The sequence below is a fragment of the Micromys minutus genome (genome assembly GCF_963924665.1).
Source record: "Micromys minutus genome assembly, chromosome: 13".
In the NCBI taxonomy this organism is placed as follows: domain Eukaryota; kingdom Metazoa; phylum Chordata; class Mammalia; order Rodentia; family Muridae; genus Micromys; species Micromys minutus.
In genome coordinates this window covers 57,321,819-57,338,429 of record NC_137982.1, presented here as the reverse complement: position 1 = coordinate 57,338,429, position 16,611 = coordinate 57,321,819, and the positions used below count along the sequence as shown (strand labels likewise).

The 16,611-nt window shown below is 38.2% G+C and overlaps 1 pseudogene across 1 annotated transcript; it reads right to left on the bottom strand.

The window, feature by feature from the left end:
- Nucleotides 1-12,319: 12,319 nt before the first annotated feature.
- LOC308428954 (GA-binding protein alpha chain-like) lies at nt 12,320-13,682 on the bottom strand (annotated as a pseudogene). The gene has a single exon. The product of its transcript is annotated as a GA-binding protein alpha chain-like (transcript).
- Between the last annotated feature and the right edge of the window lie 2,929 nt (nt 13,683-16,611).

The following is a 16,611-nucleotide window of genomic DNA, read 5'->3' as shown; positions in this document are numbered from 1 at the left end:
GCCCTTCTATTTGGAGCACTGATGTTCAAGATTGATAGTTCATCTTGAGAGACATTTCCTGTAATGGGTAAAAATTGTTTTTCCTTATCTTTTTTGATAACTTTTGGTTGAAAATCTATTTTATTTGTTGTTAGAATAGCTACTCCAGTTAGCTTCCTGTTTTTTACCCAGCCTTTTACTCTGAGGTAGTATCTGTCTTTGTCTCTGAGATGAGTTTCTTGAATGCAGCAAAATGCTGGATCCTGTTTACATATCCAGTCTGATAGTCTATGTCTTTTTATTAGAAAATTGAGTTCATTGATATTAAGAGACATTAAGGAATGGTGATGGATTTTTCTTGTTATATTTGTTGTTAGAGATAGACATATGTTTGTGTGCTTTTCTTCTTTTGGTTTCTTGAGTGATTATTATTATTATTATTATTATTATTATTATTATTATTATTATTTACTTTTTCCTTTTTTGGAGTGTAGTTTCCTTTCTTGTGCTGGATTTTTCCATGTATCATTCTTTGTAAATATGGATTTATGGACAGATATTGTGTAAATTTGCTTTTGTCCTGGAATATCTTGGTTTCTCCATCTATGGTAATTGAAAGTTTTGCTGGATATAGTAACCTGGTCTAGCATTTGTGTTCTCTTCAGGTCTATATGGTGTCTGTCCAGTAACTTCTAGCTTAAGTTGTCTCTGTTGAGAAGTTTGGTGTAATTCTGTTTTGTCTGATTTATATGTTAGTTGTCCTTTTTCCATTATAGCTTTTAGGATTTTTTCTTTGTTTTGAATATTAGTTGTTGGGAGGTGTTGCCTTTCGGGTTCAGTCTATTTGGAGTTCTGTAGGCTTCCTGTATGTTCATGCTCATTTCTATCTTAAGAGTAGGCAAGTTATTTTCTATGATTTTATTGAAGATATTTTGTCTCATTTATTTGATACTCTTTGCCCTCTTCTATACCTAATATCCTTAGGTTTGCTCTTCTCAGTGTGTCCTAGATCTCCTGGACATTTTTGGGTTTAGAGCTTTTTAGCTTTTGCGTCTTCTAGTATGTTTTGTCTATTTTTTCTATGTTGTCTTCTGCCCCTGAAATCCTATATTTTATCTCTTGTAATCTGTTGGTGATGTTTGCATCTGTGACTCCTGGTTTCTTTTTAGGTTTTCTATCTCCAGGGCTCTCTCTCTTTCTCTCTCTCTCTCTCTCTCTCTCTCTCTCTCTCTCTCTCTCTCTCTCTCTCTTTCTCTCTCTCTTTATTGTTTCTATTTCTGTTTTCAATTCCTTTACCTGTTTGTTTGTGTTTTCCTGTAGCTCCTTGAGTGATTTTTGTGTTTCCTGTTTAAGGGCTTCTATTTGTTTATGCATGTTCTCTCGTAACTTTTAAATGGATTATCCACAAGCTACTCCAAGATCTCCATCATCATCATGAAGTATGATTTCAAGTCTAAGTCCTGTTTTTCTGATGTTTGGCAATCCACAACTTGCTGTGGTGGGAGAGATGGGTTCTGATGTTCCCAGGTTGTCTTGTTTTCCATTGCTTAGATATTTTTGCTTTCCTCTTTCCATCTTGTTATCTGTGATTATAGGTGTTCTTACTGTCTCTGACTAGAACCTATCTCTCCTGTGGATCTGAGGGCCTGTGGGTTCAGGAAGAAATTTGCATCTGGGTGTTTGGCTATTTGTGGGCAGACAGTGAGTTCTGAGTACAGTGATTCTGTTCTGTCTCCGTAGGCTCAGGTGGGAGAGCCCTTGTGAGGTTGTTTTGAGAGCTAAGCTGTTTGCAGGCAGGTCCTGACCTTGATAGTGGTCACCAGGTGCTCAGCTGGGCTGGAAATGACCAGATCCCAGAGTGCCACTATATGTCCTCTGAAAGCTCCAGGCAAGTCCCTCCCTGGACAGCATGTATGGTGTGTGGCAAGCTCCCTGTGGGCACAGGATGAAGAGAGCTTGCAATGCTCTTCTGGGAGGGGGAGGTCACAGCAGTCTGAGGGCTGGTCTTGAGTCTTGATGGTGGTCACTGAGGCTTCTCACTGGGCCAAAGAAGCCCCTTGTAATATTTTTGTGTTATCCATTTGCTATGCTTTCTCCAATATCCTTGTTCATTAATGCATACTGAATCATCCTAGAAGAATTTGAACTTAATCATGGTGCATAATCATTTAAATGTACTTTCTTAGTAGGTTAATGTCCCGCGCAACCGTCTCGCCTGCAAGAACGACGCGGCACACAAAATAGAATCCTTCTGCGGTAAACTTTATTAATCTGGAAAAACCGGTACTTGCTTCACGTAACGAAAAGGACGGGGAAAACCAAGAGATCCAAGGAGACGAACAAGACGAACAAGCTCCACGAGACGGCCGAAAACCAACGAGGGGAAGAGAGGAAGAAGAGGGGAAGAGAGAGGGAGAGAGAGGCAGAAGAGAAAGGAAGAGAGAGAGGAGCTATCTAGCCCGTCCCCTATAAAAGGATCAGTCCTTGCCTTGGACGCGGAGCCCCCTGATTGGTTGAGACTCAGCAGGCCCTATGACGCCACGGGAAGAGGCGGAACTCATGAAGCGGAAGTTACCCAGCCTGTGCGCACATGGCTTGTTTACTGCTAACTCTAGCCAGATATCAGCGCCATCTTGTAATGGCGAATGCGTGGGAATGTGTGGGCGGCGCCCCACAGCCGGATATCCGCGCCATCTTGTAATGACGGAAGCGTGGGAATGTGTGGGCGGCGCCCCACATCTCCCCCTATCTTTTATACTTTGAGCAAAGTAGGACACCCATATTAGGAGGGCGGAGATAGAGGTCAAATCCTCATTAAGGTGTATAAAGACCATGTACAGGAGTAACCACTAGGCCTTTTGTAGCCCGCAGTACACCTGACCTGTCACTCTGCCGTTTTTCTGAGGGAGGGACACTGGGGCAGGAAACCCTCATACAAATGGCTTATCTCCCGGAGAATACCCCGCGACCAGGGGTTTCTCAGTGCGATGCTAAGCTCGGCATCCCTCATGGGCTGCTCAAACCAGACACTCTAATCCTGTGCAATGAACCGAAGTTCTAGGAGTGCAAGAGCTGTCTGGCCGGCGACCTACTGCTTAAGCAAAGACAAACAGATATCGGCTGATGCTGCATGTTCTAGAGCGACTGGCGCTTGGGCAGTAACCACCTTGTCTCTTTTTTGTTTGGGCCTCGAGCTTACAAACCAGCCAGAGAAGCAACGCAAGTCCGCAGCAAAGGATTGCTCCCAAGAGTCCCACCCCCACCCAAGTTAGTATTGGGGGTGAAAAAGGTTAGGGGAGACTGTAGCATCAAGTTCCACTGGAATTGGTTTCAGGAATGCCGACAGAATCGCCCGTCTCGTCTCTTCTCTGGCTCTCTGGTTCCACCGAGTCAGGAGCAGGGCTGTCATCAGGAGTCTCTGCCGTTTTTCGCGTGAGCCTCTCGGGAACCCAGAAAGGATTATTTTCATCCTGAGGAAAAACACAAACAGCTCCCCTGGATCTTATCAACACAAGATCCGGTCCTTTCTATTCATTAGTTATGACATCTTTCCATTTTACCATCTCTTTTGGTTTATCCATGGGTAGGCAATGCCTTTCGGCTGCCGTATGGCCATGGTCATCAAGATTTAAAAAGTTTAAGGTGAACAGTGCCATGGATATTGCTGTCCTAGGCACGGGGGGCAAGGCCTGCATAACCCCCCCTTTCTGTTTTATTAGATATGATTTAAGAGTGCGGTGAGCACGTTTTACAATACCTTGTCCTTGTGGATTATACGGCAAACCTGTAAGATGAGTCACAGCCATCTGGCTACAAAATTGTTGAAATTTTTGTGAGGTAAAAGCCGGCCCGTTGTCTGTCTTTAAGGACTTTGGCTTACCCCAGGCACTCCAAGCCTCCAAGCAATGTTGGATGGCATGTGAGGCCTTTTCTCCAGATAAGGGAGTGGCTACAATTATTCCTGAACAGGTATCAATGGATACATGTACATATTGCAGCTTACCAAAGGCGGGGACATGGGTAACGTCCATTTGCCATATTTGAAGAGGCTGGATGCCCCGAGGATTAACCCCCGAGTGGGGCGCAGGCAGAAACTGACTGCAATTTTGGCAATTGACAACAATATCGCGAGCCTGTTTTCTGGAAATGGAAAAGCGGCGCCGCAAAGTTTCGGAAGTTACATGAAAGTTTTTGTGAAAACTTTTAGCAGCCTCTAGCGGCGAAGACATGGCTATAGCAATTATTTTTGTAGCCCTGTCTGCCAAATCATTGCCTTTAGCCATAGGTCCTGGCAATCTAGAATGAGCTCTAATGTGAGTAATAAAAAGGGCGATCTTCTGGCTAGAAGGCAATTTTGAATTTGCGCAAAAATTGAGGCAACTCTGCTAGACGGTTTAATAATGCCAGCCGCCTCAAGCAAATTGACAGCATTAACAACATAAGATGAATCAGACACTATATTTATAGGCTCTGAAAAACGTTGTAAAACCTCAAGAACCACTAAACATTTTACCACCTGTGGGGAAGTTTCTGCATATTGCCTCGAGTAGACCTGACCGTTAACTATAAAAGCCCCCAGCCCAGTTTTGGAACCGTCAGTATAAATAACTAACCCTTCTTTTAGGGGACTACAGGACGTTACTTTGGGAAAAACTACAGGTTGAGTTAAAGCAAACTGTAAAATTGGGTGTTTTGGGTAATGATTATCTATTTTTCCTGAAAAGGAAGTGACTAAGATAGCCCAATCATTTGAAGTGGCAGCAAGAGTGGAAACCTGCATGGCATTATAGGGAACAATTAACAGCTGTGGCTCGCTGCCAAAATGCGTGATGGCAGATTTTAGCCCCCTCAGCGCTAATTGCGCCACAGCATCTGGATACCAGTCAATTATTTTAGCTGGCGAGGCATTAGGATGCACCCATAATAAGGGTCCTTGCTGCCAAAGCACTGCAGTAGGGAGCCGGTTTGTTTTAAAAACACATAATGAGAAAGGTTTATCATAATCCATGCGAACCAATTGTGCATCTTGTATAGCTTCTTCTACCAACTGTAACGCTCTTTCTGCTTGCGGGGTCAAACTTCTAGGTGAGGAAACATGCGGATCTCCTTCTAAAACATCGAACAAGGGTTTAAGTTCAGCAGAAGGAATCTTAAGAAAAGGTCTAAGCCAATTAATGTCTCCCAGTAATTTTGAAAATCATTAAGAGTGTGGAGGTGATCCCTTCTTATCTCGAGCTTTTGAGGGACAATCTTATCAGTGAATAAATACCACAGACCCTAGGAATTGACCAGTATCAAAAATCTGGAGCTTTTCTGTGGCAATATATAGGCCCTTACTTTTTAGTGCCTGTAACAATATGGGAAATGCCTCTTTTAAAATCATCAAATTTTTGTGGCATAATGCAAGACGCACCTGTTTCTTTACTCTCTCTGGGAGGAATGAGAAGGCTTTTAAAGGTGCGCGTGTCTCATAAGGAGGAGCTACTGGTAAAGGAGGCGCTGTCGGGACAACTGGGGACAAGCGCGTGGGCCTATACTGCTCGTCAGGATAATATCCTTTTTCCTCATAACTAGCTGCTCCTTCATCTACCCCTGCCTCCTCTTTTGGGTCTAAGCCTTCTCGCTCATAATCATCATCTGAAGTCTCGAGGCTACCAATGTTAAGGGCCTCAAAGTCTTCTACAGGGTACAAGCTGACTCTCCTTTTCTTAACATTAGAGGGCATAAAAGAATGAAAATCTGAAGGTTTGTGGGTAACAACTCTCCCGCTGTACAGCGTTCCTGGAGGTCCTTTTTCCTTAGGGGGATAATACCTTTTCCTGCGCGCGCCCATTCTCTCACTCTGTTCGGCTTCTGATAGCCTATCTTGCGCTTCACTCAATACCTCTTGCCCCGCAGCGACGGCGGGCCTACAACTCTCATCTCTTAAACAATTTTGTACCATCGTCCAAATAGCCATGGTTCCGGGCCCGAGGTTTCCGGCATTCTGTGCACAGTTTAATTCTCTACCCAATCTGTTCCATGAGGCTGGCGAGAGAGACCCCGAAACCGCAAACCAAGGGGCCGTTCGCTCAACCTCTCTTACAAAACGCTGCAAGATGCGGGTGGGCAATTCTAAATCTCTCTGCTTAAGAATTGACTGCAGGGCTGTAATGGTCGAGTGTGAAGAGCCCATCACAGCGATGTAATGCCCGCGGCTTATTCGCGTGGCGGCCCAAGGCGAAACTGAAAGGCAAGTCTCAGCGCGTTCTCGCTTTTTTTATCTACAAAGACTTATGGAACGCAGGGGTGCCTCTGCTTATCTACGTCCGACTTAAGCACAAAATTAACACCAGCCCCGTTGGACACAGAGGAAATTAAGAGGAAGAGAATAAAAACTGCACTGACGAAGACCGGAGCCTCTACGGACCCTTCACACGGCCGTGGAAGATTTAAACCAAATTAAAGAAAGATCCAGGATCACCAGATGTCCCGCGCAACCGTCTCGCCTGCAAGAACGACGCGGCACACAAAATAGAATCCTTCTGCGGTAAACTTTATTAATCTGGAAAAACCGGTACTTGCTTCACGTAACGAAAAGGACGGGGAAAACCAAGAGATCCAAGGAGACGAACAAGACGAACAAGCTCCACGAGACGGCCGAAAACCAACGAGGGGAAGAGAGGAAGAAGAGGGGAGGAGAGAGGGAGAGAGAGGCAGAAGAGAAAGGAAGAGAGAGAGGAGCTATCCAGCCCGTCCCCTATAAAAGGATCAGTCCTTGCCTTGGACGCGGAGCCCCCTGATTGGTTGAGACTCAGCAGGCCCTATGACGCCACGGGAAGAGGCGGAACTCATGAAGCGGAAGTTACCCAGCCTGTGCGCACATGGCTTGTTTACTGCTAACTCCAGCCAGATATCAGCGCCATCTTGTAATGGCGAATGCGTGGGAATGTGTGGGCGGCGCCCCACAGCCAGATATCCGCGCCATCTTGTAATGACGGAAGCGTGGGAATGTGTGGGCGGCGCCCCACAGGTTAATTATCATTTTATGAGATTTTTTTCATTTTCATCAACTTTTATAAAACAATATTGAATTTTATTAATAAATAATATAATTTTGCCATACCTTAGTCAGTTTCATTCAATTTATACTAATTTTAATACCTTATTGTCTTTTTACCTAGTAGTATAGTTCTTTTATACGTATAATATTCTTTGTTCATGTGTTATGTTTGTTATGTTCTCATTCACAAATGAAGTATTTTATTAGTTATTCTTAGTTTTATGTACCAAAAAGTTGTTAAGCTTCTGCTCAAAATTGATTTTTTTGTAGAGATGCACTATTCAGTCTCTCAATATGTTCAAACCTGTGACAGTATTACATATTTTCATTTACTCATATTTTTTGTTATTTATGACGCTTAGTACTTCAGACTCATTGATATTTGCTTATGAGTCATAATACTTACCTTAAGAGTTCATAATTACAGTACCTCAAGTTTTGTACAAAATTTTTAGTTTAGTGTTCCAATATAGCCTAGACTTTCCTCAAGAGTTCAGTATTAGTAACTTAGCCTAGGAACTGCTTAGATTATAATCATAGCATATACTAGCATGTTACACTGTACTTGATTTCTAACTGCTCATTTATAAAATGAGAACCTTATATTCTCAATTCCTTCAATCAATATTATTTAAAAAAATCTATCTTGAATACTGATTAAGAAGGAAAAGGCTTCATACCATTATATTTATCTACATCAAATTACTCTATCATTTTCTGCACATACATTTATTTGATCAGGTGTGTTTCCTTATATGTCCCAGTACTGGGTCTGTTTATTGCATTTGTTTATGAATATATTGCATAATATGTGATTTAAGTCATGAAAATTGAGGGTAGTCAGGATTAGTAGCATTATATGACTTGCAAAGTCTAAATTTTATATTTTGCCTTTTAAAATTTTGTAGTTTTGTAAGTATTAATTATAATAATCTAATAAACTTAATATTTATAACTGACTTATGTCAACGAGTTTAGGTTATATTATCAATTCAGCAAAAGTACAATGTTTCAAAAGCTCATGAACCCATTTATCAGATCCTCAAATTGATGATGATTTTTAACGTCATTATAGCTTACCCTTATTACCAAATAACTGAAACATTTAACATCTTGTATTACCAATGAGAAGAAATTAAATCAGGGAAGGACAATTTATAACAAAATCTCAAATCTAAGTCATAATATTTACCATCTCTGGCTATTTACTCACTAATAATCAAATAATTTAAAATAGAATTTCTATGTTAAAATTTAAAAAGAGAAAGTAGAAAACTTAATTCATTTTATGAATATCGAGCTTAAATGTGTTTATTATGATAGTAATTGTTTTATGATGACATAGTCCATTATTTTGCTATTTGAACCAGTTATTGAACAAGTTATTAATTGGTGTGTATTCCCTGTGGATAATCTCTTGAGGATTCATGAAACTGATTGAGTAGATATAAACATTCTACATTTAATATATCATTTGAACAAATAAACATAAATTGTTGGCTTCACAGGTAAATTTTAGTTAAGTTGCAGAACATTTTAAGATGATTACAACATTGAACCAAAAACATTTTTCACTCAATTTTGCCTATTGTATATGATGTAAAAATTTAGTTACTAATTATTGCTTGGGTGAATGAAAGGTATTTATCTATACATGATTTATATAGAATTTCATCAAAATGTTAGAAAGAAACTCTTCCATAGCAACATAAAAACAATTATTGTACATTTGAGCACATATGAGTGTGGCAAATTTAGTAGTATGTAATTTTATCCCTTCAAAGAAAAGAAACATTTCAAAGAATTAAAATAATAACCACAATAAATAGAAAAGATACACTCAATCCATACCCTGTCAAAAGAACTAGTACTTTGAAAGAATAAAATATCAACGTCCAATTATATAGAAGTTACTTTTGTTTTCTACTTATTGTTGATTATAATTTCAATAGTATAGCTTTTACAATTTTATTAATCAAAAAGAAATTGAACTCACTATAATGTAGCATACTGAATGAAATGTGTATCTGAGTATGGTGGAGATAGATATATCAAAAAAACCCATATTCTCTAACTAGAAGTAGAGAAAAAAATATCATTCATTAAACTACACCATTCAATATATTTTAGATTTAATTCTGAAAAATAGTTGAAAATATATTAATAATAAAAATATTTTGTATACCTAAAGATTTAAATATTTAGCTTGGGTCTCCAGTCACATACTTTAGATAATATAATTTCAATACTTATTTTTGTGATCTAATATTGGATAATTTTTAAATTAGCATATATCATTTTATTTTATTTTATTTTATTTTTTTATTGTATAATAGTTTTATTTTTCTCATTTACTATTTTTACATTTTATGCACAAATATTTATCTGAGTAAAAATAGAAAATAACTGTTTTATATAAAATTACAAAAAAACAAAGAAATACATAATTGTTATTATGATAGTATAAGTGTCTTTATTTAAAGAGTGAAAATGTATGCAAAAAATCTCTCTTCTACAAAAGACCGAGAGTGTTTTTATCTTGGGAATAAGTGAAATATTGAAATATCAACATCTTATAGCCTTTATCTGAAGACATTAAGTCAGTCACAGATTTGTTTTGCAATTATAAATTATAAAACCTTTTTGTGCTATTTCAAGGACACAGTAGTTCTTTATAAAAGGCAGTGGCGTAAGTGGCAAATGCAGAAAATGACACTACTCTCCCAAACTATCTGGAGGCCCGCTCTTTAAAGGACGTAACCGCACTGGAGCATCAGTGCTGGATCTGGGCAGAAAAACTGAGTGATCTTTCCTACTTTACTTACATGGCTCAACACCAAACTGAATGTAGTTGGTTAACTCATCATGTGGAGCTTGGCTGCACGCAGAGCTTCTGCCTAACTAGCTGGATCCAATGCCAGTACATGTTCAGATCTCAGGCTAGCACATGTATAAAATGGGCTCAATGTAAACATCACATGGAAAAATTGTTTTCTAACAAAATGAACATTTCATTATTCTCAAACTTACAAGGTACAAATAACAGTTTTCTGTTCTTTTTGTTTAACTGTATCTTAGGTTCTATGAAAAATGTATGACAAAACCAAGCAAGGAATACCATGAATTAATATTCTCTTGTAACATGAATTGTTTTCATTGAAGATAGCAAAGTGTGGTCTCAATAAGAACAACCAATATTTAAAATCTAAGTGGAGACAGAGTGGAAAAGCTTGAGTTGAGGAGGAACCCTTCTCGTTTCCCATGTGAAGGCTCCTGGAAGGATGCAGGGGTGAAGAAAAGGAGCACCTCATGTCTGGGAACTGTGCTCAAATCACAACTAACACAGCAGCTTCCAAGGAAAGGCAATCTACAGAATGCAGTTTGTGTTTTGTTTTTTTAAGCATTCGGAAATGTTTGATTTTACAGACATAAACAAATATAAATATTCCTTTCCTTAAAAACATGTTTCTCTGAATGATACACAAAGTCTGTCCTCTTGGCTAGAACTTTAACATATTGTCTCCAAAACACTGTAACTCTTAAGATTCTCAAGCTCTGGATGTACTGTGGAATGTCCTGTTCTGAAGCAGTGACTGACGGCTCCTCAGGCTTTCAGAAGATAAGGAATGCCTATTTGTTATCTCAAGTCGGGGCCTTGAGATCCTTCTTATACTCTGCATTCTTCAAACCATGGTGATCAAATTGTACTAAATAATTTGCCAGCCTACTGTTGTGTGTGTGTATAAACCAAACAAAAATAAAAGATCCAGTTTAACTCTTTCTACTTACTGTAGAATCATAAAGGATTTAATATAAAGAAAGTAGAAACACCTGAAGTTTGACAGCCAGCACTGGAAGTTATGACGTAAGAGGTAAGGAACCTCTTTCTTGTCCCCAATTCTCCACTTAGTCCTGGACGCACAGTCAGGCTACAACTGCATGCGCTTTCTTTTCTTACCAACTCTTCTAAAGCCAATTTGGGGAATGAATTGAAAGAAAAACAAATGAGAGAGGTGTATATAAAATAGCCTTATACCATTCTGAGAAATTCCTTTCTGTTATGAAAACTATATGCTTAATCTCTCATATCATGATTTATGGATAATACTTTAAAATAAACATAGAAAGAATTTTCTAGCCATTTCTTTCTTCTTGGTGTTAGCAAGCAGTAAGGCATTTCATTTAAGATTTATTTAAAGATTTTAGAAATATTAGTTTCCCCTTAAATATTTTTCTGTTTTCATATCTGTAGAAAGTGGTTAGCAATGCGTATAGTATTTTTAGAGTCATATATGCAATATTCAAAAAAAAAAATGGAACAAGTGGGAAACTTTATTTAAAGAAGATCGCCTACAGAGCTCAGGCAAATACCCTTTCATAACTATTCACAAGGAACTTACTTCAACACTAAACACTTTCGCCTGATCTAAAGTCTTCATCTTATCAGAAACACAGAAAAGAATATATAAATGGTGTTGCATAATAATCTGGTACTACAGATTAATTTTTTAAGAGGAAGTCAAGACTAAACCATCTTTTTTTCTGAGGTATACTTTTTAAAATCTGAGAGAAAGAATGATATCATTTTAGAATTTTTGCAATAGCTGGTTTATTAGAATTAAATGCCTCTCTCAAAATAATTTAAGTCCTTGGCTTGACATAATGAATAATCTATACAGAAAACCACTAATAATGGTTTGAGTTAAGCCAGCTTTAAACCTGGGTCTCATTCAACACTTTCTTCTGTCAGTTAAGTTATTTCTTACTTGCAAATATATAAATTAATAACCTGATAGTTTAGTAATTACCAATATAATTTTATTTGATATGACCATTTAGCTCTGCTTGATTAGATGAAACAGGCACACATGCTTTAGCTGAGAATGTCCGTTTTCAGGCTCTGTGGAAAGCAGAGAGGAAACAGCTACACTCCCGCAGTGGCTACACCAGGCTGATTCCTGGAAATGCTTCTTCCTTACTTTCATCTTCAGACGCTATTTTTTTGGTAGGGCTAGACATTAATACTGACCAGTTTAGCTTTCCTGACTGTTAGCAAACTAACCCCCGATGAACCTGCTCTCGCATCGCAGGCATCGTGGTGATCCTTTAACATATTCTAAAATATATGTTCACCGTAAAAAGATCCAAATTCACAAGAGTATGAAATATTTATAAAAAAAATCATGCATCAGATTGTACACTCTAGAAATAATATTCAAATTCAGTAATAAAGGTTAGAGCAAAGCTTGCTCTAAATATTTAAGAAAAACCTTAAGTTTCCTCAGGAGGTGCTAGACCTCAATTGTCCTCTGTTTGTAGAGAGGCAGCTGCCAGTGCTACGGCTGTGACCGGCTGGGCGATCCCGTGGAGCTGCGTCTTCGCAAGTTTCTTCTGCTCACACTCCGTGACCAGGCGGTTCAGTTCCACTGCACTGTATCCAATCAGAGTCTTCAAGTCACAGACAAACTTGTACACAAATCTCTTGCCTTGAACTTTACAAATCATGTCCCCATCATAATAATACCGTAATGCACGGCTAAGTTTCTCATAATTCATCGTAGGCTTGTTTTTACGTTGTCCCCATTTTTGTGCAACCAATTCGGGCTGATTTAGCTTAAATTCACCTTCATCACCAACCCAAGAAATACAGTCTCGAGCATCCTTGTCAGTAAGAAGTTCCAGCAAAAGCTGCCGTAGCTGGATCTGACCATTGTTTCCTGTTCTGTTCCCCGGTGAGCTCCTATCTTCTCCTGAGATCCGTGGGGATCTTTGTACTTTTGCTGCCTTTGCGCTACTGTTTATAACTTTAATCGTAGTTGGTGTAGCAGAAGGCACTGACGCTGGAATAATCTGCACAGGCTGGTCAATTGCAACTATCTCATTCATCTGCTGCTCTTGGCTTGCCAAAACATATTTTCGAAGAAGTTCCAGATGACTCCAGAGAATCTCTCCCCGAGGGACCTGCTGAAAAAAAATCTTCTTGGTTCAGACTACATAATTCTCTTCCAGAAATGTTGAGTGTGGTGAGGTCTATATCAGTCATGCTGAACTCCTTCATTACCCAAACCACCCAAAGCAGGACTTGGTCTGTGGACCACTGTATAGGATCATAGGGGATCCCCAGGCGCTCCTGCTCCTTTCTGTAGCCTTCCAGTGCAGCGGCCCATCTTGTCACTTGCTCTGAGGTCTCATCTGAAATGGTTGTAATATGCTTGGTGCCATCAAGAGTTATCACTTGGGCTTCTTCAACGAGATGTGCTTCTGCTTCTGCGTGGTGGGCGTCTGGATCAATGACAACCTCAACTGTTTCCGCAGTCTTAACAATTTCAAGGATGTTTAACTTTGGCTCAATTCCTTGGTAAGAAATTACTTGTACACTAAGCTGTACAGTCCCATCTGTTTTCACTCCCTGATCAAACAAGCTTCGGTCTGGATCCAGCTGAATATCTTGCAGGCAAATTTCATGAGCATCCAAAGAACACTGCAATCTTGGTTCTAGTAGTTTCTTTAAATTGCCTATTGGTTCATTGATGTCTATGGCCTGGCTCACACATTCAGCTGGAGTATAGGTTTGTTCCACAATGCTTTCTTCTGTGCACTCTGATTTCTCAGTTCCATCGATCTCAATTTCTATCAGTTCTTCTGCTTCTCTCTTAGTCATGGTTGAAGTATTTCAAAAGTTCAGTCCAGCTCCGGAATCCGCCCCGCGGCCCTCGCCTGCGCTCCAGAGCCGGCTGGGAATGGCGGCGGCGCGGGCTCCAGGTACGGGGCCTCTCTGGGTAAGCCACGCCTCTCCCACTAGTAGCAGTGTGAGGCCCGGGGCCCTTCCGGTGGAATCGGCGCTAAGGAACCCCAGCCCCTCTCCCACCTCCCAGGCACCCCCTCAGCATATATTATTTTAAAATGTGTTATATTCAGCCTGATTATTTCCTATGATTCATTGTTATACTAAAATTTTTTTAACGACTTTACTTTACAAAACAAAGATAACTGTACAGATTTTAAGCATTTTTTTGCATAAAATTATACAATACATGTTTGTCAGTACTTTTTTTCCAGATTTTAAAATAATTTTTACATAAAACTGTATGAATATATTTTTTAGTAGATACTTGATTTTTTTTAAAGGTTTGATAGTATGCATTGAAAACTTAATAGTTACAATGAGCATAAAGTACATGTAAAACAAAATGTAACATGGAAATAGTTAAAGTTATCTTGTTGTATAGACATTTTTTTGTTTTGTTTTGTTTTGCTTTCTTTATTTCTTGGACTTCATACAGTCTGTGAGTTGTTTCTGGGGCAGTGCGAGCCTCTGGGGTTAGCATCCCACTATCAGTGACTGCATATTATGTCTGTTCTTTTGTGACTGGGTTATCTCACTCAGAATGATATGCTCTAGATGCAGCCATATTCTTAAGAATTTGGTCAAGTCATTGTTTCTGGTGGCTGAGTAGTATTCCATTGTGTAAATGGACCAGAGTTTTTGTATCCATTCATCTTCTGAAGGACATCTGGGTTCTTTCCAGCTTCTGGCTTTTATAAATTGAGCTGCTATGAACATTGTGGTGCATATATCTTTGTTTTGTACTAAGGTGTCTTCATAGAATTTCTCCATGATTTGTTTTAAAAGGATGCTTTTACATCATCTATTCAAACTTATTTAGTTCAAAATTTTTGGTAAAGTCATCACAAATAGATCCTTTATTTTTAATTTGACATGCATGCTAAGTTGTAATTTATCCAGACTCTTAAATATCAGCATTTATCCTTTCCTAAAAGTACACTATTGATATATAACATAAATTTGCAAACAAAATTTATGCAATTGTCACTTTAAATATATATATATATATATATTTAGAGTGGACTTTTGCTGTCTTCTGAGACAATAATAGAGGACATGACATGTTGTTACATTAGTTGTAAGACACCATGTAGTTGCTGGGAATTAAACTCAGCACCTCTGGAAGAACAGTCAGTTTTCTTGACCACTGAGCCATCTCTCCTCCTGGAGGATCAGTCAATGCTCTTAATCACTGAGCCATCTCTCCAGCTTCTGTAATTGTCTATTGATGGGTTGTTTGCATTATCTTGATATTCTCCATTGATGTCGACTTCCTACTTGTATTCTTTTCTAGAGAGAAACACCACCTGCCCAACACACACACATACACACACACACACACAAACTTTAAATCCAAGTTCTACAGTGAAAACAAATATGAATTTTTTTGGAAACTGTATTTCATTTTGCTTATGAGGCTATCCCCAGCTTCATCCATTTTGTTTTCACATGATTTCACTTTTAGGTATGTACAGTGCAATTTTAACTTTGTTTTTACATCATATTTCTTCTTCACATACACATGCTGATGAATATCTAGGCTTCTTCATTTCTTAGCTTTTGTGGATAATTTAGCAAAAAAAAAAAAAAAAAAAAAAAAAAAAAAAAAAAAAAAAAAAAAACCATAGATGTGCAATTATCTCTGTGGTAGAACCTATAGAACCTTGGACATATGTAGGAAGACTTTTTACTTTCTATAATAATTTTTTTGTTCAAAATATACAAATTTCCAATGTGGTTGCTTGTGTTTTCATACCTACTAAATATTTTAAGTATTGATCTTTGTCCAGTACCTACTGTCATTTGTATTAATGTGGATAGACATTTCCTTGTGTAAAGAAAAATCTCAAAGTACTTCATTTTTTAAAATTTTTTCCTAAAAATGTTGAACATTGTTTCAATTAATGCAATAATTTGTTGTCCTTCCTTCCATCTTTTTCTTCTTTATTTCTTTTCTTTTTTTAAAAGAATTATCTATTCGTTTGTTTTTTTCATTGTGGAAGTTAATAAAATCTCTTGTGTGATAAATACTGAACAAAAGGAGTTTTGAGAGGATATAGACTTTTTTCATTCTGAAGAGTATTTTTGTTTTGTTGGACAGAAATGCTTAGTCTCTTATAATTTTAATCTTCAGTTTGAGGGATTATATTTTATGCTATGAGAGTTGTTTTAAGAATGTTCTTGCCTGTATTTTGAGGTGTTTCCTCTGTATTTTCCTCAAGCTTTTTCAGTAAGCCAATACTAAAATTATGATAAATGATATACTTTAACTATTATTGAGCATAGTGAGAGACTGATGTCTAATTTCAATCTTCTAGCCCTCATCACCATTTTCCTGTCTTCACACATTGAAGGAGATTGTTTCTACTATTTGTTTGCAAATCTCTGCAAAAAGTTACAATCTCTGCTTGCTTATTTCTATGTCTCTTTTCCTTCTACATTATACTCCTGGGTTTTGTACTGGTAGAAACTGTCTTTGATCTTAAGGGTTTGTGCTACATTATGTATAGGTGTCTTCACAATTGATTTCTGGAAGATGATTTTGATTTGTTCAGAGAGATCCCTTTGTTCTGAATTTAATTCAGTAATGTTTTACTATAATAATTCTTATGTGAAGAATCCCATTAAAATTTTGATTGCATTGGATAAATAGAACATTTTAGGTAGTATATCAGTCTCTGTAATTTAAACAACAGTATCTATATTTCGTCATATTTAAGTGGCATATAGGATTACACTATGT